Below are 24,292 nucleotides of genomic sequence, written 5' to 3'. Positions count from 1 at the left end.
CCAACAGCTGTAACACATCTTAGCAGATTCCGCTTCAGGTTTACTGAATTATTGTTTTTTTCAACTTTTAAAAAATATTCTCACCTCTACTTGTTTCACACAGACTATTCACGGAGGCTAATTTCTTCAGTAACTTCAAACTCAGCAGTGATTCTTCAAACAATGGAGCAATATCAGAAACATCTCACGACTCATCAAGAACCCAGGAAAACCACTCGAAATCACTTGCCTTGTTTTTGAATGGACTATTGATGTCCTCAACTCTTCAAGCAATTGTTCACACCAAAAGTCTAATAAAAAACAAAACCAAAACCAAACCCATTGCCATCAAGTCCATTCTGACTCAGTGACCCCATAGGACAGAATAGAACTGCCCCATAGGATTTACAAGGCTGTACATCTCTCTCTGCAAAGAGAGGGCTCCTGCTCACTTTTCTCATTCTGACATGATGGTTATGCATTGGTAATAAAAAATAAAATGTCGCAGCAGGGTGATATGCATGGCGCTTGAAACACTGATTATAGAGCACCAAGCAGCAGTACAAAGCAATGAGAATGCCACAGGGCCTCTGCTGCAACTACTCTACTCTGCTGCCCTACCACAAAAGAAACCACAGACAATGTGTAAACAAAACGAGACGACGTTAAAATAAAACTTTATTTGTGGGCACTGAAATCCGAATTTCAAATAATTTTCACATGTCACAAAATAATATTCTTTTGATCTTTTTCAGCTGTTTAAAAACATAAAAATCATCCTTAGCTCATGGGTCATTCAAAAACAGGTGGCAGACTGGGTTTGGTCCACGGAGCATAGTTTACTGATCCTGATCTCAGCTTCCATCTCAAGAAACAAAGAAAAGCAAAGCAAATTAAACCCAAAACAAGAGAAGGAAGGACATAAAAATTTTTAAGAGCAAAAATCAACGAAACAGAAAACAAAAAAAATTCAATGCCACCAAAAACTAGTCCTTAGGAAAGATCAATAAAAATAGTAAACTTTTAGTCAGATTGAAGCCCTGGTAGTGCAGTGGTTAAGATCTTGGCTGACGCCTGGCTGCTCCCCAAAAGGTTGACAGTTCAAATCCACCAGCCACTCCTTGGAAACCCTATGGGGCAGTTCTACTCTCTCCTATAGGGTCCCTTGAGTCGGAATAGGACCTCATGGCAATGGATTTTTTGTCCTTCTAAAACAGCCAGGCAACACTTTAAACATGAACAAATGAGCTGGGCATGTCCAGCTCATCACCTTGGCAATAAACCTCAGAACCTGAGAAGGCAAGATGGGCCCACCACCCCCTCAACCCCTGATGTTTGTTAATGTAGGGTGCCAGGGGTTTGGGGGTACAAAAAGTGCCAGTGTGGGGGCCTTGTGGTCCCTCAGCTACGGTGGTAGGTGGAAGTACTTATAGTATAAGTGTCCAACCCACTGGACCTACCTGGTCAGAGAGTACTGGCAGAAGGTAGGTCCCTCCCTTTTTTAAGCCCCTTACCCACGGGACAGGGTTTGCTTGGAAGAGTCCCCATCCGCCAGGACAGGCTTTTCAAACTGCCGGGGGAGGAGAACTCAACAGTGATTGTGCATTTTTTCTGGAGTGCTGTCTGCTTCCTCTTGTAAGCAATAAATGCTACTTTCCATGTGCTAATACTCTGGAGCGTCCCATGTGTTCAGGCCTGATCGGAAGTATGCGATAGTCATGGAGCCAGGGCCAGATTTCAATAAGCAAGGTATGCACAGGCTTGCTTGAGCATATCTACTAATCTGTAGTAAACAACTTCACCTGTCTTACACCACAGCAAAGGCGTGGTGAAACCCATGTGAAATTGTTCACTACAGATTAGTAAGTAAACACGAGTGTAAGCCTGTGCATGCCTTGTTTAATTAACGTAAGTCTGTGGGTACCTTGTTTAATGAATGTGAGCCTTAATATAATTAACGTAAGCCTTGCTTACTGGTTAAGTCAAGTCCCCCCATGCGTTGAGCAATCACATTTAGCAATTGTGCCTTTTTTTCTAACAGCTGGGTCGGCAGTTCGAATCCACCAGGCACTCCTTGGAAACTCTGTGGGGCAGTTCTGCTCTGTCCTATAGGGTCGCTATGAGTCAGAATCGACTCGACGGCACTGGGTTGGTTGTTGGGTTAATTAGCAATCTGGGACCACCTGTGAGCACCATACGGCTTTGCTGTGTTGTCTCACGGAGGTCCAAGTCCACCCAGAAGCCCGTCAGAAGAAAGGCCCGACGATCTACTTCCAAAAAATCAGCCACTGAAAACCCTATGGAGCACAGTTCTACTCTGACACACATGGGGTCGCCGTGAGTCAGGACCCACTGGACAGCAGCTGAAACAGGAAAAGACAATTTAATAATACTGAAGAACACTAAAAGCAAAGCAACAGATTATCTACAAAGGAAAAATAATTATATTGACAGCCCACCTTCAACAGGAACTTTGAAAATCTTGGAACAGTGGAATATCTTCTGAGTGCTAAGAGAGGGGAAAACTGTCAACCTAGAATTACATACTAAACTATTCAAGTGTGAAGGCAATATAAACATTTCAGACAGAAAAATTTGGGTATGAATCTAGGCACCACAAATTTTAAGGTGTGACCTCAAGCAAATCAATTTCTCCAAGCCTCCAAATTCTACATGTAATAAAATAATATTTATCATAATGTTATCTTGAAAATTAAATGTGGTTTATACATTAGCATCATTCCAGGCATATAATGAGCACTAAATCAATGTAAACTATTATTTTTACTCCACACTCAACATGCATATACAAGTTTGGAACAGCTAATCTTCTCTCATAAATAGCAAGATACCAACTGACCCAGTTTTCATTATAAACTCCCAAAAGCTACACCATAACTTCAATTACTTTTAACCATAATCGTAAAAATACAATTTTTTAAATCTCCTTTGTATCAATTAGAAGTTTCTAGAACAGTTAAAAGGTCAAGTTAAATAAACACAAGAGCTGAAAGATTCTAGCAATATCAGTAATTACCTTCTCTTGCGTTTATCCTGTGTTCAGTAATGAAGTCAGCATCTCCCGCAGCATTTTGCTGTTGAACTGACCTGGCAACGTTGCCCTACACAGAATGACCCCAGCAATATCTTCAAGGACAATTCTACGCTCAGATCAAGGTGAAGAGCTCAGCTCAAGTTCTATGCTCAGACCAAAAATGAATACTGCCTCATTTTGTCCCAGATAATTACTCAACTCTCTCTCATGACTCAGCTCTAAACATGAGAGGACTTCTGTCTCTCCAGCAATATCTCCTGCTTCTCCTTTAACCCTTTTGAGCCCAGCAGTACATAGAGCAACCATGAATTTTTTAGCCTCTGGGGTTTATTGGAAAACTGCTGCACCACTGGTAGTGCATGCTGCCGTAAGGCAGGGGCCTCTGTGACTGTTTGAAACCAAAAAAATGGGCGTGTGCTGCAAATTATGGTTTTTACAGGATATTATATGAGGTGTCTGAATTTTGGGTAGGAAAAATAGAAATTTTGAAAATTTTTGTTACACATGTACTAACAGACCCTGTGGGGACTCTGGGGTATGATTACTGGTACTTCATATGTACCACTAAACAGTTAGAGTAAGCTTGTGGGGGGGGCAAGAAAAAAAAATCCATACTCAAACCAAAAACCAAACCTGCTGCCACCTCATCAATTCCGTCACATAGCAACCCTACGGGACAGAGCGCAACTATGCCATAAGGTTTCCGAGGAGCGGATGGTGGATTTGAGCTGCTAGCCTTTTGGTTGGCAGCCAAGCTCTTAACCAAAAATTCAGACACATTCAATGACTCAGCGTGCTTTCACTGATGAAAACACATGGTGTCAACAAAAAAATTCAAAGCAAAAAATAACTGGGTCACCAAAGGTTTAAATCTTCCTCCCCCTTCTCCCCCGCCCCTGTAAGACACACAGTCACCTTCAAACATACTTGAATTTTAGGGGCTGAAGGGGGGGTGGTCATTGCTTGTGGAGCAGAGTTTCAGTTTACAATGATGGAAAGGTCGGGGTGACTGAGGGTAGGTTTGCATGGCTGATTACTGTAATTGCTGTAAGTTGTACACCTTTAAGCTGAATTGGCAAAAAGTTTTGTGATTGATATTCTTAGTCATCTAGTGCTGCTACAACAGAAATACCACAAGTGGATGGCTTTAACAAAGAGAAATTTACTCTCTCATAGTCTAGGAGGCTAGAAGTTTGAATTCAGGGCACCAGCTCCAAGGGAAGGCTTTCTCTCTCTGTCAGCTCTGGGGGAAGGTCTTTGTCATCACTTTCCTTGATCTAGGAGCGTCTCAGTGCAGGAACCTCAGGTCCAAAGGACGCACTCTGCTCCTGGCGGTGCTTCCTTGGTGGTATGAGGTCCTCCCACGTCTCTGCTTCACTTCTCTGTTTTATATCTCAAAAGAGATTGCCTGAAGACACAACCTAATCCTGTAGATTGAATCCTGCCTCATTGACATTAACTGCCTCTAATCCTGCCTCATTAACATCACAGAGGTAGGGTTTAAAACACACAGGAAAATCACATCAGATGACAAAATGGTGGACAACCACACAATACTGGGAATCACAGCCTAGGCAAGTTGATACACATTTTGGGGGGCCACAATTCAATCCATGACAGATATATTTACAAAGCTGACAAAACTAAGTGTAGATGCTGAGGCTGCTGTGTGCAGCTGAACACCTCATGGGATTTGGTTCCTTGGTCTGGAGTTTAGGGTCCTGGTTTCATGGGAAATCCTAGTTAATTGGCCTGAAATTGTGTTTAGTGCTTCTGTTCCAAAAAAAAAAAATTTTTTTTAGTGCGCCTGGGGCCTTAAATCTTGCAAGCAACCATCCGAAGTACAACAACTGGTCTCTACGCACCTGGAGCAAGAGAAGAAGAGTCAGGAACAGGAGGAGGACATGGAATGTGAGGCTAACTGCCTTCATGGACAGCTGCTCCTGTTACCATGAGACCTGAAGAACTGGATGGTGCCCAGCTACCCTTACTGAACGTTTTGATTAAAGATTCCATGGAAGAATCCTGATCAAAAGGGAGAAAATGCAGAACAGAATTTTTAATTCCCATGGAATCCAGATTTTCTAGAGCCATGGAGGCTGGATGAATCCCTGAAACTATTGCCCTGAGATAACCTTTAACCTTAAACCAAAAATATTTCCCGTAGTCTTCTCAAAACCAAACAATAGATCAATTAGTTAAGAATGTCTGCCTTGAGCATTGTGCTCTTTCAAGATCTACCTATATGGGATCAAACTGACCACAGCAATCTGAAAGATCAGATCGGAAGCTTAGGGGGCAGTGAGTTCGGGTTAACAGATCAGGAATAACTCAGAAAAAGAAGGAGAAATGTTTCAAAATAGGAAAGAAAACACTTTTCCAACTAATTTTATGTAAATTATACCTAAATATGTGTAGGGCTTGAGAAAAAAAAATCTTTCTGCTTCAAACTATTTTCATTCTCCCATTTCCGTATTTCTCTTATACTGCTCCATTTCTCTTCCTGAGTTGTAAATTCCTGAAAGTAGATGTTTGTTTTAGAAACACAGAAACAATCTCAACTACGGCAATGTGAAGTAAATAACCCTCATTAGAACTGTTGTAGCTAACCGACAAAGTTTCAGTATTTTGTGCCACACTGAATTCTGCCAATACGTCCAGGCTTCACATCTTTTAGGAGATCCTGGGTGGTACAAGCAATTAAGTGCTCAGCTACTAACCTAAAGGTTGGCAATTCAAATTCAGCCAGAGGCACATCAGAAGAAAGGCCTGGAGATCTATTTCTGAAAGATCAGAGTCATTGAAAACCCTGTGAAACACAGCTCTGCTCTGACACACACATGGCATTGCCGTGAGTCAGAATCGACTCAACAGCAGCTGGTTTGGTTTTGGGGTTTTACATCTTTAAAAAAAAAAGATTCTCCAAATCAATCAATATCCAGTTCATTTCACATAACGACTGCCACAGACAGAGGCAATGAAGAAGACGCATAAGCACAGCTTCTCAAGCTAATGCATCCTGAGGTATATTTTACTAGCGATAAACTAACCTACTATGTGAGTACTACTCACCAAATCAACTTTAAAAACCACAGTCCCTCCCATCTCTTCATGTTGGGCAATATTCTCAAGGCCTGCAGCTTGCACTGAACGCTGGAAAACACGGCTACGAACCCAGAAACAACAAGAGGATGTCTGTAGCAATGAAGGCCTTTGATGGCTTTCCTTACCCGAGCTCCCTTCCAGAATACTTCAGAAACAAAAAGACCTGTCCATGAAACGTAAGAGAAACCTAAATAGGTGGTTCCAAGAGCTTAAATGTTCCTTAAAAGTGACCATCACAATAATTTCTAACTATGTACTAAATTCCTTTGGCATAAATTATAAAAGACAGAAAATGTTTACCACTTGCTAGTCTCAAGATCACAGGCTAAACTATAAATTTTATCTGAAGTGCCTGAGTAAGCTTTTAGCATAATACTAACACCAACATTTATTGTAGGAGAATACTTACCACATGTCAGGCAAATATGATAGTACTTTCTAGCCATTATCTCATTTAATCCTCATAATGCTTTAAAAAAAAAACTATTATCTCCCCATTTAATAGTGAGGGAATCTAAAGTTTAGCATATTTAAATACCTTGCCCACAGAGCCTGGATTTCAACCCAAATGTGTCTAACTCAGAGCCGGCACTCTTGGCTCATCATACTCTACTAGTCAAATTCCATCAAAACCCATCAACTCCTTCTTAGTTATCACACAGCTACTCCAAAATTAAAAGGCTAATTAGTGGAAATGAAATAAAAAATGTATCTTCTTGAGGCTGACTATACAATTAAATACAATTTATTCCTTTATTTCATGTTTTCAATGACAAACTTTTTTTGATCTGTATTACTATATTTCATCAAGTAGTGTTTTTTTTTTACAAGTAATTTTATTATCATATTCATTCACTCATCCATTCTTCGTCCACTCTATTTAGTAAGCACCAACCACATCATTTGGCAAACACCTATGACATATAAGAGGAACCCTGGTAGCACAATGGTTAAGTGCTCAGTTGCAAACCAAAAGGTTGATGGTTTGAACCCACCCACCAGCGCCACAAGAGAAAGACGTAGGAATCTGCTCCCGTAAAGATTACAGGCTAGAAAATCCTATGCGGCAGTTCCGACTCTATCATATGGGGTCCCTACGAGTCAAAATCAATTCAACCTGCACATAACAACAACATGACATGAAAGAAACTATGTAAGGCCATGTGGAGTTATCAACATAATCACTGCCTTCAAAGATTCAAAGGAAATAAGCATAAAAATACCTACACTAATGCCAAGAAGTGTGTTAAATAACACTTTCATCCATAGTCTCATAAGCAGGTTCCACAAATCCCACTGCCATCGAGTTGATTTCAACTCACAGAGACCCTACAGGACAGACCAGAATTGCCTCATACGGTTTCACGTAGAAAGATCAGCGGTTCTAACCCCTCAGCCGCTCCACAAGAAAAGACCTGGTGATCAGCTTCCGTAAGATTACAGACTAGGAGACCCTGTGAGGCAGTTCTACTCTGTCCTATAGAGTCACTGTGAGTCAGAGGCAACTCGATGGCACCTGACAACAACAACAATCCCTACGGAAGCAGACTGCCCCATCTTTCTCCCATGGGGCAGCTGGCGTGTTGGAACCGCCAACCTTTCAGTCACCGGCTAAGAGCTTAACTGCTGCACCACCAGGGTTCCTTCATAAGGAGGTAAGAAAAATAAAACAGAACTTAATTCCCTCTCTCATTCATATTCTTTTCTACCTCCAAATCGCCAAGAAAAATGTAAAGAAGGGAAATCATCAGGAAGAATGGATAATGAAGTATAAAGATTCATGGGGACAGAGGAATAAAAGTGACTAAAGGAACAACAGTACTTAAAAAAGGTACAACAAATGAAGTTTTAGTATTTGTTTTCCAAACGTGCAAAAGTTAAGAAAGCTAGAAATAATACACATTATATTTTTTGGAGACTATCTCCTCCAAGAACCACAGCAGTGGGCGCACCACGACTGAGCGTTCACTGAGCACCGACTGGACGGGAAGCTCTCTGTGGACGGGCCGGCTCCTACCTGTGTGGTGCACCACCCGACAGAGGCACCGTTAATGTCTGCGAACTGAAACGCGGGACAGACGCACTCAGTAAACGTCTACGTCGTTCTTGTTCTCAGGACTCCCAGGACACCTTGGCAAGTCAGTTGCGGTCAGTAACTAAGCACAAAGTAGTAACTACAGAAAACAACACTTAGACATGATTAAAAACTATAAAAAGTGTTTACTAAAAATATCTTCAAACCAAACGAAGATTAGAATGAATAAAAATTTCAAACTTAAGCTCATTTTTTTAATACGTTGCTTAAGAGGAGCTTCTGATCAACCATTTCTAATGGACAGAATTACAAGGTCATAAAGGGACTTCAAAGGTCATTTATTCCACCTCCATACCTTCAAACAGGACTACAATCAAACCATCCCTAGCCAAAAAGAAAAAAAACAATTAAATTTAACGACATCCTGTGAAGATTAGGAGCCCTGGTGGCACACTGGTTAAGAGCTACAGCTGCTAACCAAAACATCAGCAGTTCGAATCCTCCAGCTGCTCTTTGGAAACCCTATGGGGCAGTTCTACTTTGTCCCATACGGTCGCTATTAGTCGACTTGACAGCAACAGGTCGTGATAGTAGCCGTGGAGATTAAATATACCTTGGAAAACTCCATTTTTTTAACCACTCTCACAATCTATGCCTTGAATTTATCTGGCAAATGACTGTCTAATCCTGGCCTTTACTAGGTATTCTATGGTATAATTTTGCTCAATCTTTCATGTCTAAGTACAGTTATCATGGGAGAGACAGCTTTTTTAAAATAATGTTGAGTACATTAAATATATACATACACATATAAATACACGGATTTACGTGTTTTCATTCACAGATGCTCCGCCAGAACACACGGCAAGCCAGATACCAAAAAAACAAAATGCGCTATTTATTTCCAGAAATGAGAATTTACGCTGTCAGTGAAATCACAATATAAAATCTGTCCAGAAATGAGATAATACAGCCATAGAACAGAGGAAGTTTATAGGTGTTGGAATCTCAGATCGTCTAATGGAACCTCCTGCTTGTTTGACGATGAAACCAAGTCAAAAACATATTAAATTACTACTGATGACCTATAAAATAACATTTGATAGCATTTAAGGAAACCTTATTTTAAACAATAACTGATAAATCCTTTGATTGATCAAATCAACATTTTGTAATGTAACACAAATGATTTATCTGCTCGATATGGTCACGTAAATCCATAAAACATGGCTTTCAGTCAGACGGAACTGTCTTACCACATTGTTAGTAAGGAAAGGGGAGAAGGAGAGGAGAAAAACCTTCAATTACTGACCACCTATGGTTTACCTTCATTGAACTGTTTGATCTTCCCAACAATCACATGAAATAGTATTGATACCTTTTTTGAGATAAGAGTACAGGTTTGGAAACTTGCACATGATCACAAAGCTAGTAAAGAGTAGTTCCAGAATTCAGACAACAGACCTGACTCCTCGTTACACCACGCGCAGTAGATGATACTTGGAGGAATGCAGAGTACCACTGTAAATGCCGAGAAAACGGAGTAGGAAGTATTCACCCAAAAGATCCACACATTTGTCCTGGTCACCTAGTGCTGCTATAATAGAAACACCACAAGTGGGATGGCTTTAACAAAGAGAAATTTTATTTCCTTACAGTAAAGTAGGCTGAAAGTCCAAATTGGCTTTCACTGTCTGTCAGCTCTGGAGGAAGGTCCTTGTCATCCATCCTCCCTTGGTCTGGGAGCATCTCAGAGCAGGAACCTCAGGTCCAAAGGATGCATTCTGCTCCTGGCACTGCACTCTTGGTGCTACGAGGTCCCCAATTCTCTGCTTGCTTCCCTTTCATCTCTTGAGACATGAAAGGTGGTACAGGCCACACCCCAGGGAAACTCCCTTTACATTGGATCAGGGATGTGGCCTGAGCAAGGGTCTTACATCCTACCCTAATCCTCTGTAACCACAAGCAAAGATTATAATTTATAACACATAGGAAAATCACAAAATGGAGGAAAACCACAAGTGGCCTAACCAAGTTGACACATATCTTGGGAGGATACAATTCAATCCATTACACAGTCTTTCTAGTTTTATGTTATACATATTTACACAAAATAGACAGTAACTTATCAGTTAAAGTGGATAAACCTAAAGTTGTTAAGGAATAGCCTGATCTTAAATTCTTAGCCTGATGCAGTGCAATGAATTACTTAATATGGCCCTTCTAGCCATAGTCTTTCTGACTTCCACACAATGACTGGATGTGTCTACGCAAATAAGGTACTTGTGGCCCACCAAAGGGATTCGACAGTGTCATGGATTGAACTGTGTCACCAAAAATTACAAGTCAACTTGGATAGGTCACGATTCCCAGTACTGTGCAGTTGGCCTCAATTTTTGTGTTCTGATGTAATTATCCTCCATCTTGTGATGTGTTATAAATCCTAACCTCTATACTTTAGTGAGGCAGGATCAGTGTGAGGTGTATCTTGACTCACAGCGTTACAAAAGGGTGACTCAAGTCACACCCTTGCTTGAATCATATCTTTTATCATTCAAGAGATAAAAGGAGAGAGAAGCGAGCAGAGAGGGGAGGAACTTCACCATCACCAGGAATGAAGACCTGGGAGCGGAGAGCTTCCTTTGGACCCGGGGACCTAGCGCTAAGAACCTCCTAGACCCAGGGGGCAGACTGATGCCCAGACATACGAAGATCTCCAAGGAATGTTGGAGATGTTGAAAGGAGGTATGGACCTTCCCACAGTGCTGACAGAGACAGAAAGCCTTCCCCTAGAGCTGATACCCCAAATTCAGACTTCTAGCCTCCTAAACTTTGAGAAAATAAATTTCTTTATTAAAGCCATTAACTTATAGCATTTCTGTTACTGTAGCACTAGATAACTAAGACAGACAGCTTGCTGCTCATGCAAATAAAGTCCGAGCAACCCTTGGTGGGGGTGGGACCATGCAAATAGGGTGTATGAAACCATAATAAGGGGACTCATCAGTTTTGTCATCCCACTAGGGTTAAAGGGAGACATGGAGAGAGAGGGAAGGCCTGTAACATGGATGACACAGAGAGACAGCAGCACAGGAGTAACAACAGCAATAGCAGAGCGAGATGGCGGGACCAGGAGACTAGCGCAAGACAACTGCTGTGGGGCTTGCCGACCCACAGAGCTAAGAGTTGTAACACTCGCCTGAGAGCCGCAAGCAGAGCTGTCTTAGGTATCTAGTGCTGCTATAACAGAAATACCACAAGTGGATGCCTTTAACAAACAGAAGTTTATTCTCTCACAGTTTAGTTGGCTAGAAGTCCAAATTCAAGGGGCCAGCTCCAGGGGAAGGCTTTCTCTCTCTATTGGGCCTGGAGCAAGGTCCCTATCATCAAACTTCCCATGGTCCCTTCCCTCTGCACAGGGACTCTAGGTCCAATGGACACACTCTGCTCCTGGCACTACTTTCTTGGTGGTATAAGGTCCCCATGTCTCTGCTCTGCTCACTTCTTTTATATCTCAAGAGATTGACTTAAAACACAACTTATCTTGTAGATTGAGTTCTGCCTCATTAACACAACTGCCCATAAACCCACCTCATTAACATCATAGAAGCAGGATGTACAACACACAGGAAAATCACGCCAGATCACAAAATGGTGGACAACCACTCGATACTGGGAATCATGGCCTAGCCAAGTTGACATACATTTTTGGGGAGACAAAATTCAATCCATAACAAGGGCCCAGGAGCAGAGGGTGAGGAGAAGCTGCTCTGATCCAGACCTGTGTCCTGAGTTGTTCCTGTTACCTCTGAGTTGTTCCTCATCCCCAGCTGTACCGTTAATTCCCTTAGAAACCACTGAAGTGTAAGTATGGTTCGTGAGTTCTGTGAGGCATTGCAGGAAATTACAGAACCCCAAGACCAGAGGGAGAGTACTGAGGGGAGGGGGAATAGTTGGTATTAGAGATGATGGGGTGGGACAGCAGTTTGGGAAAGTTGGACATTTGGGACATCTTTAACTTCCGTCACATAGAAACCAGCTTTGTGCTGATTCTTATCAATTATCCATTTAGTTGGTGTCAAAATGGTAGGATTCACTGCAACAGCCCAGGATCACTGGGATATGTGGTTTTGAGGAAAAAAGGGATAAATGGGAGAATGAGAAACCTTTTGTTTCTGGATGGGACAAAAAAACACCCATGGATTGAAGCAGCTGTTATGTTGCAATCAGTTACCCAAGTCAAAAGCTATTCATGGGACGTAGGAGTGGTGGATCTAACTCCTGAGGAATTCGCTAGTTGGATGCATAAAGAAATACTGAGTGATAAGTAACAATTCCTTGGTTGCTGTTATCAGTATTAGCTGCAAGAACAAGGAAAAAGAAAGAGGAGATTGTAGTACTGAACCAAGCCCAGATCCAGTCTGGTCAGAGGTACAGCCACTAGTCTCAAGGCCAACCCAGAAAGGAAAAATCATGTTGGAACAACAGGAAGGGCCCCTACGACCACTGATCGCCAAGAAGGTAGTCTGGGAAGGAAACAGGAAAAACCAAGAAACTACTGAAACCAGGGGGTATAGTGCAAAGGAGTTGCTTCAATTTTTAGATTGGTATCGTCAGCTTCCTGAGGAACCGTTACTAAATTGGATTATGAAAGTGACTTATTTAGGGGGATGTCTTTAGTTTTGAATGCTGCAGAATGGAAGAGTATGTTTAGTTTGATGCAAGACTCACAACTCATTATGCAACAGCCATGAATGACGATACAAGATTCAGATACACAGCAGGTTAACCTGGCCTGATGGACTGGATAAAATAAGCAGTGAGATTTGTCTACCCTGAGAAGGCAAACTGTCCTCTCCCCGCCTAAATACCCAATGGAACACTCCACAGGAAGCAAATGAAGTGCTGCTTATGCAAGCCATACAGGAATAGCTTTATGGTGATCAAGATATTCATCCAGTGAGTATGCCCCTTACACTGGCCATGGTAGATATGGTAATCAAGGGAGTCCCTTCTACACGGGCACCCCTTGTAACCTTGCTACTCGGAAACAAAGCAACAATCCAAGAAGCCTTGTCAGGATTCTGTTGGCACAGTTTCCCCTTATGGGTCTCACAGATGCAAAGAAACGTTATGGGTGATTCATAGGAGAACAGGAAGATGCAATGGGGAAAGAATTTACCCCAGCATGATGGAGATCTTTTAATGCTTACTAAGAAATGCAATGAATATAGCGGACATTGATGGAGCTGCAACAAAGGTTCTAAGGCAGTACTATAGGAGGTTGGGTGGGTCAACGGAAATACCTGCTGGTCCCCCAATGTTAAAGAGGCCTAAGCAAGTCCATTCTATTCACGCCAGTTGGGAGGAATTTACAATGGGAAGTCCCACCTGGGACCATTTGAAGCAGAGGCTCAGCTAGCCAATCAAGATAAGCATTGACAAGGGGGCCAGACCCAAGGCCACATGCACAAGTGTGGGTGAAATGAACTTGACCGTGGGGAAAAGATATTCTTGGGGCTCCTGGGATCAGGAGCCCCAATGTACCATAATCCTAAAACCTGTCAACAAAATCTTGAAGGGGCCTAAAGTTAGGCTAGGAGGATACGGGGATGCAACAGTTGATGGGACTAAGGTGAAAGTTTGAAGAATTGGAAGATTTTTTTTTTTTTTTTTTCTATGAAGTAGTTGGATTCCCCTTACCTGAATGTATTATTGGTATGGAGATTATGTCTAATTGGGTAACGTTCCTCTACCTAATATTGTAAAACTGAAGGCACATAAGTCTACCCTTAGGCCAGTATTGACTGGACATGCTAAACAGGAACCATTAGAATTGCCTAAACCCACTCAGGTTGTTAATCTGAGACAACATAAGATACCTGTGGACAAAAGGAGATTACTGCTTTGACTAAAAACTTGCTAAAGGCTGGGGTGTTGGTGCCTACAAATTCTCTGTATAACAGCCCCATATGGTCTGTGAAGAGTAGCCTTCATGGCACAGTGGTTAAGATGCTTGACCGCAACGGAAAGGTCAGCAGTTTGAACCCACTAACCACTCTGCAGGAGAAAGATGTGGCGGTCTGCTTCCGTAAAGATTTACAGCCTTGGAAACCCTATGGGGCAGTTCTCCTCTGTCCAATAGGGTCACTAGGAGTAGGAATAACTAACTCAATGGCAGTTGGTTTATGGCCCATGAACAAAGTAGATGGTTCATGAAAGCTGACAATAGACTACTGAGGCCTAAATAGAGTAGTGCCATCTTCAGCACCCTGGTGGCCCAGTGGTTAAGAGTTCAGGCAGCTAACCAAAAGGTCAGCAGTTCAAATCCACCAGCCGCTCCTTGGAAACCCTACAGGGCAGTTCTACTCTATCCTTTCAGGTCACTATGAGTCAGAATCAACTTGAGAGCAACAGGTTTGGTTTTATCTGTGGCATCAGCTGTTCCAGACAGGGTGTCACTGGTGTAGAAAATACAGCAGGCTAAAGAGACTGGTACTCAGTAATTGATCCTGCAAATGCCTTTTTCTCAATCCCAGTCTTGGCAAAAATGCTGCTGCAGTTTGCTTCCACATGGGAAGGATCCCAATTTACTTCCATTGTATTGCCACAGGGTTGCTTGAATTCACCAGCCTACTGCCATAGCTTGGTTAGAAGACCTGGACTTGGTGCAGATCACAAGTGTAATGATACATTATATTGATGATATTATGTTAATATCAAACACCAAAAAACAGGCTAGGCCTGATATGAATGCAGTGGTGGTCCACATGACCAAAAGGCTAGTTAATATCCAGCAAAAATCAAGGGCATTGCCCAAATGGTGTAATTCTTGGGAATAACTTGGGCAGGGACTACCTGTGACATTTAGCAGACCACCAAGAATAAGATGCTGTCGCTACCTACCCCCAAAACTAAGCAGGTTGTCCAACGTTTGGTTGGCCTATTTGGATTTTGGAGAACACATATTGCACATCCGGGAATACTGCTGGCTCTGATCCATAAAACCCCTTGGAAGAAAACTGTGTCTGAATGGAGACCAGAGTAAGAGCAGGCTATGTCTGAATTACAGAAAGCAGTCTCACTCTTCCTTCCTTTAGGCCTTTATGATCCACATTCAGACATGATTTTGGAGATGTTTGCCACACACGCTTATGCAGACTGGAGCTTATGGTAAAAACCTGAGAACATCGCCCTATAGCGACTACTGGGATTCTGGACTAGAAAGTTTCCAGAGGCTACAGCATGATACATGTCATTTGAATGGCAGTTACTCACTTGCCATTGGGCAATGCCTCAATGACAGGAGGACAGAAAATCATCATGAGACCTGAAATACCCATAATGTCCTGGGTGATGTCAAAGAAATACTCTAATAAGGAAGGTAGTGCCCAAAATAGTTCCATAATAAAATGGAAATGGTTCATACAAGAACAAGCTACTGGGGAGATGCAGAGAGGTGCCCACTATACTGATGAGCAGGAAGCCTCTCTTACCATAGGTCCTACCCTGGAACCACCTGAGAAGCTGCCAGAGCCAATTTTCATGTGGACGGTGCCCTATGAACAACTTTCTGCTGACCAGCAGAAGAGTAATTGGTTCACAGATGGCAGGTCCAGGACACAGGGACAACATCTGATGTGGAAGGCTGCTGAATTAAGACCAGCAGATGGAAAGATCTCGATTGAAGACAGGAAGAACAGGTCAGCTCAATGGGATGAATTGCATGCTATCTTCGTAGCCATGATGGAAGAGTTCAGCAATGATGAGAGCCCGTATGTCTGGATTTTTTACCAACTCAGGCAAATGGGTGATGGAAAATTAGATTAAGGGGACACCCATGTGGGGCACTGACCTATGGAAAGCACTCTGGGAATTTAGAGGGCACACCGGAATAGGACATGTCAATGCCCATCAAAGAAACCCTTTCCTGGATCTGAAAGCAATTAGAATCAGCAAGTGGAATTGTTGGTACGCTCATTTTAGGTGGCCAGTTGGGTCCATGAAATGAGTGGACATGAAGGTGCTGCAGCAACACAGAGATGAGCTGAATCTAGACACATCCCTCTTGCAACCGCTGAGGCACAAAATGACAATAAGGACTGCTCTGTCTGCCAGCTATGAGTCGATATTGACTTGATGGCACTAGGTTTTTTTTTTTTTTTTTTCTGTCTGCCAGCAAGAAGACACAAGTTGCACAAGGCTATGGGGCAGATTCCCCAGGATGAAGGCCCTACACATAGCTGGCGATTTGATCGTATTGGACCAACGATGCTGGTGACATGGTGAATACAAATGGGTCCTCAAAGGAACAGATACTGACTCTGGATTGGGCTTTGCATATCCTGTGACAGATGCAAATGCTGAAAATACCATTAAGGGACTGGAACAAAAGACACTGTACCAATTTGGGCCACCGAGTTATATTTCATCAAACCAGCAAACACATTTTACAGTCCACATGGTACAGTAATGGGCCAAGAACCATCATATTAAATGGATATACCATGTTGCATAAAAATAAATTTTAAAATATTTATTATTTATTTATTTATTTTAAATGCAACATGGTATACCATGTTGCATACCACCCTCAAAGTCATGGCTTGATAAAGACTTGGAATGGACAATTGAAATATTTGTTATCTAAAACAAGGAGAGATAAAAGCATGAAGGGCTGGCTCACATGTCTTGCTGGGCATGTGCTCACATTCAACATGAGGAGGGCAAAAGGAGGCTCACCACTGGACAGATTCCTATGCTTCTCTGAAGGATCTAGGGAAGAGGGGCTGGGGGAGGATGCTGGTGCCATTGTACAGTTCTTCCCCACATCACCTAAAATTGCTTTTTTCCTACCAGATGTTGCAGTCCCAGAACCAGGGATAATCCCTAACCAGAGATAATCCCTGAGCAAGAGACTATAACTATACCACTGAACCTGTACGCCTGAATTAACAAGGGCCTGATGGGATGGCAAAATTGGGGTTGACAGTGAATACTGCTATATTTCATAGCAGTCGAGATAGCCCACTAGTGATGTACCTATGTAACCCTACCCAACATGAATGGGAGTGGACTCAGGGGGGATGTGCTGCAGTAGATTACTTAACATGGCCCTTCTGGCCACAGTCTTTGTTGTTGTTCTCAGGTGCTGTCGAGTTGGTTCTGACTCATAGCAACTCTAGGTACAATAGAATGAAACACTCCCAGTCCTGAGCCATCCTCACAATCGTTATGTTCGAGCCCATTGTTGCAGCCACTGTGTCAATTCTTCTCATTGAGGGTCTTCCTCTTTTTCACTGACCGCCTACTTTTACCAAGCATGATATCCTTCTGCAGGGATTGGTCCCTCCTGATAACTTGTCCAAAGTACATGAGACGAAGTCTCGCCATCCTTGCTTCTAAGGAGCATTCTGGCTATACTTCTTCCAAGACAGATTTTTTCATTCTTCTGGCAGGCCACGGTATACTCAATACTCTTTGCCAATACCATAACTCAAAGACGTCAATTCTTCTTCAGTCTTCCTTATTCACTGTCCCACTTTCACACGCAAGTGAGGCAACTGAAAATACCATGGCTTGGGTCAGGCACACTTTGGTCCTCAAAGTGACATCTTTGCTTTTTAACACTTGAAAAAAGTCTTTTTCAGATTTGTCCAATGCAATGCATCATTTGATTTCCTGACTGCTGCTTCCATGGGCGTTGATTCTGGATCCACGTAAAATGAAATCCTTGACAACTTTAATCTTTTCTCCATTTATCATGTTGCTTACTGGTCCAGCTCTGAAGATTTCTGTTTTCTTTACACTGAGGTGCAATCCATACTGATCTTCATCAATAACTGCTTCAAGTCCTCTTCACTTTCAGCAACCAAGGCTGTGTCATCTGCATAATGCAGGTTAATGAGTTTTCCTCCAATCTTGATGCCGCATTCTTCTTCATATAGTCCAGCCTCTCTGATTATTTGCTCAGCATACAGATTGAATAAATATGGTGAAACGATACAACCCTGAGCATACTTTTCCTGACTTTAAACCACGCAGCATCCCTTGCTCTGTTTGAAAAACTGTCTCTTCGTCTATTTAACAGTTTTCGTAACTCCCACCAAATGACTGAGTGGGACTATGCAAATGAGATGCTTGTGGCCAACCAAGAGGATTGGACAGCTTGGTAATAATGCAAATAAGGTGCATGGAACCCTTGTGGAGATGGCACCACACAAATAAGGTATATAGAACCCTAACAAGGAGATTGGTCAGTTTTGCCATCCTGCTAGGCTTAAAGGGAGGCATGGAGAGAGAGGGAGAGAGAAGAGCTGGAACACAAAGACAGTGAGACACAGCAGCGAAACAGCAGCAAGTGTGATAGTGGCATGAGACGGCAGGAACCAAGAGACCAGTGCTAGACAGCTGCTGTGGTGCTTGCAGACCCACAGGGCTAAGAGTTGCAACACTTTTCCGAGAAGGCCCTGAACAGGCCCGGCAGCAGAGGGCGAGAAGGAGCTATCCTGATCAAAAACTGTGTCCTGAGTTGTTCCTGATCCCAAGTCCTACCCTGTTACTTCCCTAATAAACCACTTAACTGTAAGTAGGGTCCGTGAGTTCTGTGAGACATTGCACTGAGTTATAGAGCCCAGAGGTGGAAGGGAGAGTACTGAGGGGAGGGGAGAGTGGTTGGTGTTAAAGATGATGGAGTGGGACAGCCATCTGGAAAAATTGGACATTTGGGACATCTTTAACCTCCGCCTCATAGGAACCTACTTTGTGCTGATCCTCATAAAAGAAATAATTCACTTACAGACTGAGACAGACTCAGAACACAGCACTGGTAATTCACTTCCTACTTTTTCAGGGATCTCTCTCCTCTTTCTTCACCTCCTACATATTTAAACATCTCCCCAACAGCTTAATGCATTGGAGAGAAGAGAATCCAGGCTAAAAACTTACAATCTGGCCACTCCTTAATCTTTCACCAAAAAAAAAAATCAGCGTTACAAACTTATTTTTAGTTATGTCTCTTTCTTTTCTTGATAGGTAAGCTTCTCTCAAAAGAAGTGACTGGAAATTTTACGTTAAGAAAGTACTGGCAGCTTTTTAAGTAGAATTTTTTTTTTAAGTTCTTAACTTTTAGAGATACACATGAAAAAACAACAGCTGAAAAGATATAATATCTGAGTCTTGCTTTAAAATAACCCAGTTGGTGGTTAGGGGTATAAACGAACCAAAATTGGTTACGTATTCATTCTTGAAGCTAGGTGATGGGTTCATGGGGGCTCATTATTCTCTCTTTTCTGTAATACGTTTTCTAAAAAGTAGCCTATCCTCTTTCCTTTTTTGCAAACTTTACAAATGACTTCTAGCCACCAAATTCATGGCATGCTTCTCTATCTTTACCTTACCTGCCCTCTTCAACACTCCCTGCTTATTTTCCTCTCCTTCCAGTTCTTCTCCTTCCTCTCTGCCTCCTAAGCTGTTCAGTCTCCTTTGTGAACACTTTCCCCCGCATCTTCTCAAACACAGCCCCTCCCCCAAAACACACACACAGACACACGCACAGACGCACAGCCTTAAAGGATTCTGCTTCCCAAGAGTTCCATGTGCAAACCTGTTCCTTTTTCGGTTCTTCAAATTTCTCCAACGTGAGCCAATCCACACCCTCTTCTAACTTCAACTATTTATTTATATGCAAACCTCTATCTCCAGCCCTATCTCCAGCCCTGGCCTTTCTCCTGAACTCCACACCCAAACGCACTTAAAATGCAAATAGATTTAACACCACCACCCCTACCACCGCCCCCCCCAACCCCCCCCCAGTGCAGTGGATTCCGACTCATAGCAACCCTATAGGACAGAGAAGAACTGTCCCATAGGATTTCCAAGGCTGTAATCTTTATGGGAGCAAATCGCCAGGACTTTTTCCCACGGAATGGCTAGGGGGTTAGTGGTCAAGCGTTCACTAACCACTGTGCTGCCAGAGCTCCTTGCATACTGGATACCCCATGTGAATACTCCTTGAATAAATACTCAAAGCTGAATTGATTTGTCTTTATCTTTCAACCCAATAAAAACCTGCACCTTCTGAACACAATCACTGGTTTCACTACCCTATCAGGCACCCTAACCAAAAACCTAAGAATCATTCCCCTAGGGTTTCAAATCTCTCTGGCTCCCCAACATCCAACCTGTTATTAAACCTGTTATTACGTCTTATCAATTTTACCTCTTAAATATCAAATCCACCTCTTTCCCGTAACTCTGATTTCAGACCCTCTTCATTTCTCTCCTGAACTTTTCTTTCCCTTCCACCTCTCTAATCTCTTTTCTCCTGGATCCACTTTCCATACTAGAGCTGGAGTTATCTCTCTAAAACACAAACCTAATGACACCACTACTCTATTTGAAATTCTTCAACAGTCTCCCCATATTGAAGAAAAATTCTAAACTCTTAGCATGCTACCAACTCCTTTAAGTTCTGGGCTCTCCAACTGTCCTGCAAGTATTCAGGGTCCAGCCATACAGAACTACCTGAAGTTGTTAGTTGCCGTTGAGTCAACTCTGACTTACGGCAACCCCATGCGCAACAGAACAAAACGTTGCTTGGTCCTGAATGCTCACAATCATTGGTATGCTCAAGCCCACTGTTTGGCCACTGTGTGTTTTGAGTGCCTCCCAATCTAGGGGCCCATCTTCCAGTACTGTATCAGATAATATTCTGTTGTGATCCTGAGGTTTTTTATTGGCTAATTTTCAAAAGCAGATCTCCAGGCCTTTCTTCCTAGTCTGTCTTAATCTGGAAGCTCTGCTGAAACTTGTCCACCATGAGTGACCCTGTTAGTATCTGAAATACTGGCAACATAACTTCCAGCATCATAGTAACATGAAAGCCACCACAGTACAACAGAACTAAATGAAGAAATAAAGTCTCTGGGGAGCCTAGAGGGTCACTATAAGTCGGAATCGACTGGACAGCAACAGGTTCTATTGCAATTCATGGCGACCCCATGTGTGTCAGTGTAGAGTTGTGCTCCGTAGGGTTTTCGATGCGGTTTTTTGGAAGTAGATAGCCAATTCTTTCTTCCAGCACACTTCCGGGTGGACTCAAACTTCTAACCTTTCGGTTAGCATGTTAGCCATCTGCATCACCCGGGGACTTCATATAGAACTATCAACCCGTTGCCCCATAGGGTTTCCAAGGCTGTAATCTTTACGGAAGTACACTGCTGCATCTTCCTCCCGCGGAGCAACTGGTGGGTTCAGAACCACTGGCTTTTCGGTTAGCAGCTGAGCACTTAACCACTGCACCACCAGGGCTCCTTACAGAACTAGGGTTCGCCAAATATAAAATACTCATCCTTAAATCCATCCTTTCCTCATGCTATACCGTTTGCCTACAATGACTTTCCTCACCTTCTCCCCAGTGAAAGCTTACTATAGCTTTCTTGACACAAGCCAAATGTCACAACATACTAGAGACTCCCCCTGACCTGCTTAGGTGGAGTCAGTACCTTCCTACCAACTGGTAAGGAGAATGGCCATCAGTGGTGGAGACAGTGACTAGAATTAGACCCAGCTGGGTTCAAATCCAATTCCTGCCTTACCATCTGGCCTCAGTTTCCTCATCTCTAAATAACAGTGGTTACTTTGGAGGATTATAAACAAGGGGCTGCACGCAAAAGGCTCTGCACAGTGCCTCCTACCCAGTAAACATTCAGTAAGTATTTCCGTTGTATTATTATTTATCCCCATTCTGGGCTCCCACAGCAACCTGCACATACCTTTATGTATCATGCTACCATAATGACATGGCGGTTTGCCCAAACAAGACACAGGCTATCTTCTAGTCATGTCCTTACTGCCACCACCTGGCAGAATGCCTGGCACATAACACGTTCTTAAATTTTGAATGAATAAATTAAATACTTCAGATCCCTGTACTAGAGAACATATGGTCTCAATTTTTTCTAATGGCCTTATTAAACCCACTCTGCATCTCCCTCTCCTACAAAATTGCTACTTTAAATAAAGTTTAAAGAGGTCAGTTTCATTTTAATTGAGAGAAAAAAATTTTTTTATAGTGTTCCGGGCCTTATGTCACTTTCTTGTTTCTCAAACACCACAAAAAAAAAAAAAACACAAAACGATCAACCGTTTTCCAACATTGTATGGCTATGTTCCCACTAAAAAAATGTCTAAAGGGGCCTTCAAGATGAGTTTTCTAAATTGGTGTGCCTGCTTCATTATCACCAGGCCGTGAGCCAGCTCGAAGGCGTGCCCCAGCAAAGAAAACACTAGAACATGGCATTTTTATTCTTAAAACATGCTCCTGATATACCAGACCAAATGGGCAACACCTGCCCAAAAGCAAAGACGACAAGGCAAAAAGGCGCAGGAACACTGGACGAATGGACACGGAAAGCCCAGGTGGAAAAGGAAAGGGGGAGATTGCTGACACATTGCAGGGACAGCAATTAATGTCACAAAACAATTTGTGTATAAAATTTTGAATGGGGAAAAAAATGCTCCTGAGAAATTCTGAAAAACACTGGAATAATCAAAGAAAATAATTCCTACTACCCACTGCTTAAAAAAACAAAAAAGAGAAGTCTCTGCTTGAAACACTATTAGTCATTAAATCTGAACTAACCTTTAAAATAGATGGAGTCAAACCATGTGTAGGCAGAATTCAGTCTGTTAAGTTGGGGGTGGGACTCATTTTACAACCTTGAGCCTCAATAAATAAAATGCAAAACGGTAAAGCACACATACACACACACAACCTCATAATAGCAGTGGTGTCTTTTATCTACATCTACACCCAATCTTTAAACATCTCTGCCCTTTGAGCAACTGTTAATTGATGGTTTCATATGCAAACGCGTCTGAGCTACTTTAGAATAACCTTGATCCAGTCCCCAGCTAGGGGACGGATTCGCTCTCAGGTGTGTGACATACATACGGTTCTGCACCGACAGCAGCACCCTGGAGGGGCAGAGGCGGGCAGGCCCAGGCCCTGCCGCTGGTGGCTGCTCATCCCTGGGATTGCCCAGGGCGGTGCCCCGGCCGGGCGGGCCCAATGAATGGCAGGGCGGGAAACCCCATCTCACCTCCACTCCCTTCCCCGGCGCACAGAGCCCCGTTCCGGGACCACCCGGGGGCCCCCTCAGGGCAAAGACAGGTTTTCTCTCCCCCAGCCGGCTCTAAGTATATCGGTCTTTCCCAGGAGCCCGGGCCGCCGGGCTTTGTAGTTTTCCCGTCCAGACCACTCCACCGCGGCCGCGAGCCCGAAGCGCCACCGGACTACAAACCCCAGGATGCCGCGCGAGGCCCCGCTCCCCTCCGCCCACGGCGGCCGACGCCCAGCCCTGGCGCCTCCGGGGCGGGGCCGCCAGCCGTGGTACCCTAACACCTGCTTTCCTGCTCGGGCCCGTCTCCCTTTGACTCATTACCTAGGTGCCGCACGTGGCGAGCTGGCAGTTCGCGCTGAGGTCCAGGTGGAGTGGGGGTGGGGCGAGGCCGTTAGCTCCCGACGTGCGTGAGAAGGCGGTGGCGGCGCAGGGTTGCCATGGCAGCGCGGCCGGCGGCGGGGGGAGCGCGGGAAGAGGGCGGGGGAGGGGCCGTCGGAGTTGGGTGCGGGGAGGGGCCTGCGGGCGCCGCCCGGGTGTGGGTGGGGAGGGGAGAGAAGGGGGACGGTGACACTGAGGGGGACGGTGACTAAGTGAGCTCTGGGGCTGCGTGACGAGCCGGCTGGCAGCGTCCAATCCCGGCGGAGGGCCGCGTCTCCTGCTCTCTGCAGAGCCGCTTACCCTGCTGTCTGCTGGGAGGAGGCCGCTGGCGTCAGATTTTCGCAGCGCCTGGCTCTTCTTAGAGGGCATCTGGGCCAGCTCCTCCCCCGCTGGCCCCGGGTGGGACATCTGCAGCCTGAGCCCCCGTGCGTGCGCTGTTCCGCAGTCAAATAGAATTCGCTGTGTCACGCCGCCTTTCTGCCATGCCTCTGAGGGATGTAAACAAGCCATTTGATAAAATGGAATGCGTGTGGCCTTTGGAATGACTCAGGAGGTTTCAGAGCTTTTACGTGGCATTGTTGTTGTTAGGTGCCATTGAGTCGATTGGGACTCATA

General features: G+C 43.7%; 1 protein-coding gene across 8 annotated transcripts in view; it reads right to left on the bottom strand.

The window, feature by feature from the left end:
* KATNAL1 (katanin catalytic subunit A1 like 1) overlaps window positions 1-23,728 on the bottom strand; it is a 106,676-nt gene extending 82,948 nt beyond the window's left edge. The window contains exons 1-3 of one of the 8 annotated variants that reach the window (XM_064275286.1): window positions 3,017-5,937; window positions 2,439-2,488; window positions 2,163-2,342 (exon numbers count right to left, since the gene is read on the bottom strand). The gene's annotated coding sequence lies outside the window, so the exon portion shown is untranslated. The other 7 variants (XM_064275287.1, XM_064275285.1, XM_064275288.1 and 4 more) reach the window with 7 other exon arrangements.
* Window positions 23,729-24,292: the final 564 nt, after the last annotated feature.

Source organism: Loxodonta africana, chromosome 23 (assembly GCF_030014295.1).
Source record: "Loxodonta africana isolate mLoxAfr1 chromosome 23, mLoxAfr1.hap2, whole genome shotgun sequence".
Taxonomy (NCBI): domain Eukaryota; kingdom Metazoa; phylum Chordata; class Mammalia; order Proboscidea; family Elephantidae; genus Loxodonta; species Loxodonta africana.
This window is presented reverse-complemented; position numbering and strand designations above follow the sequence as displayed.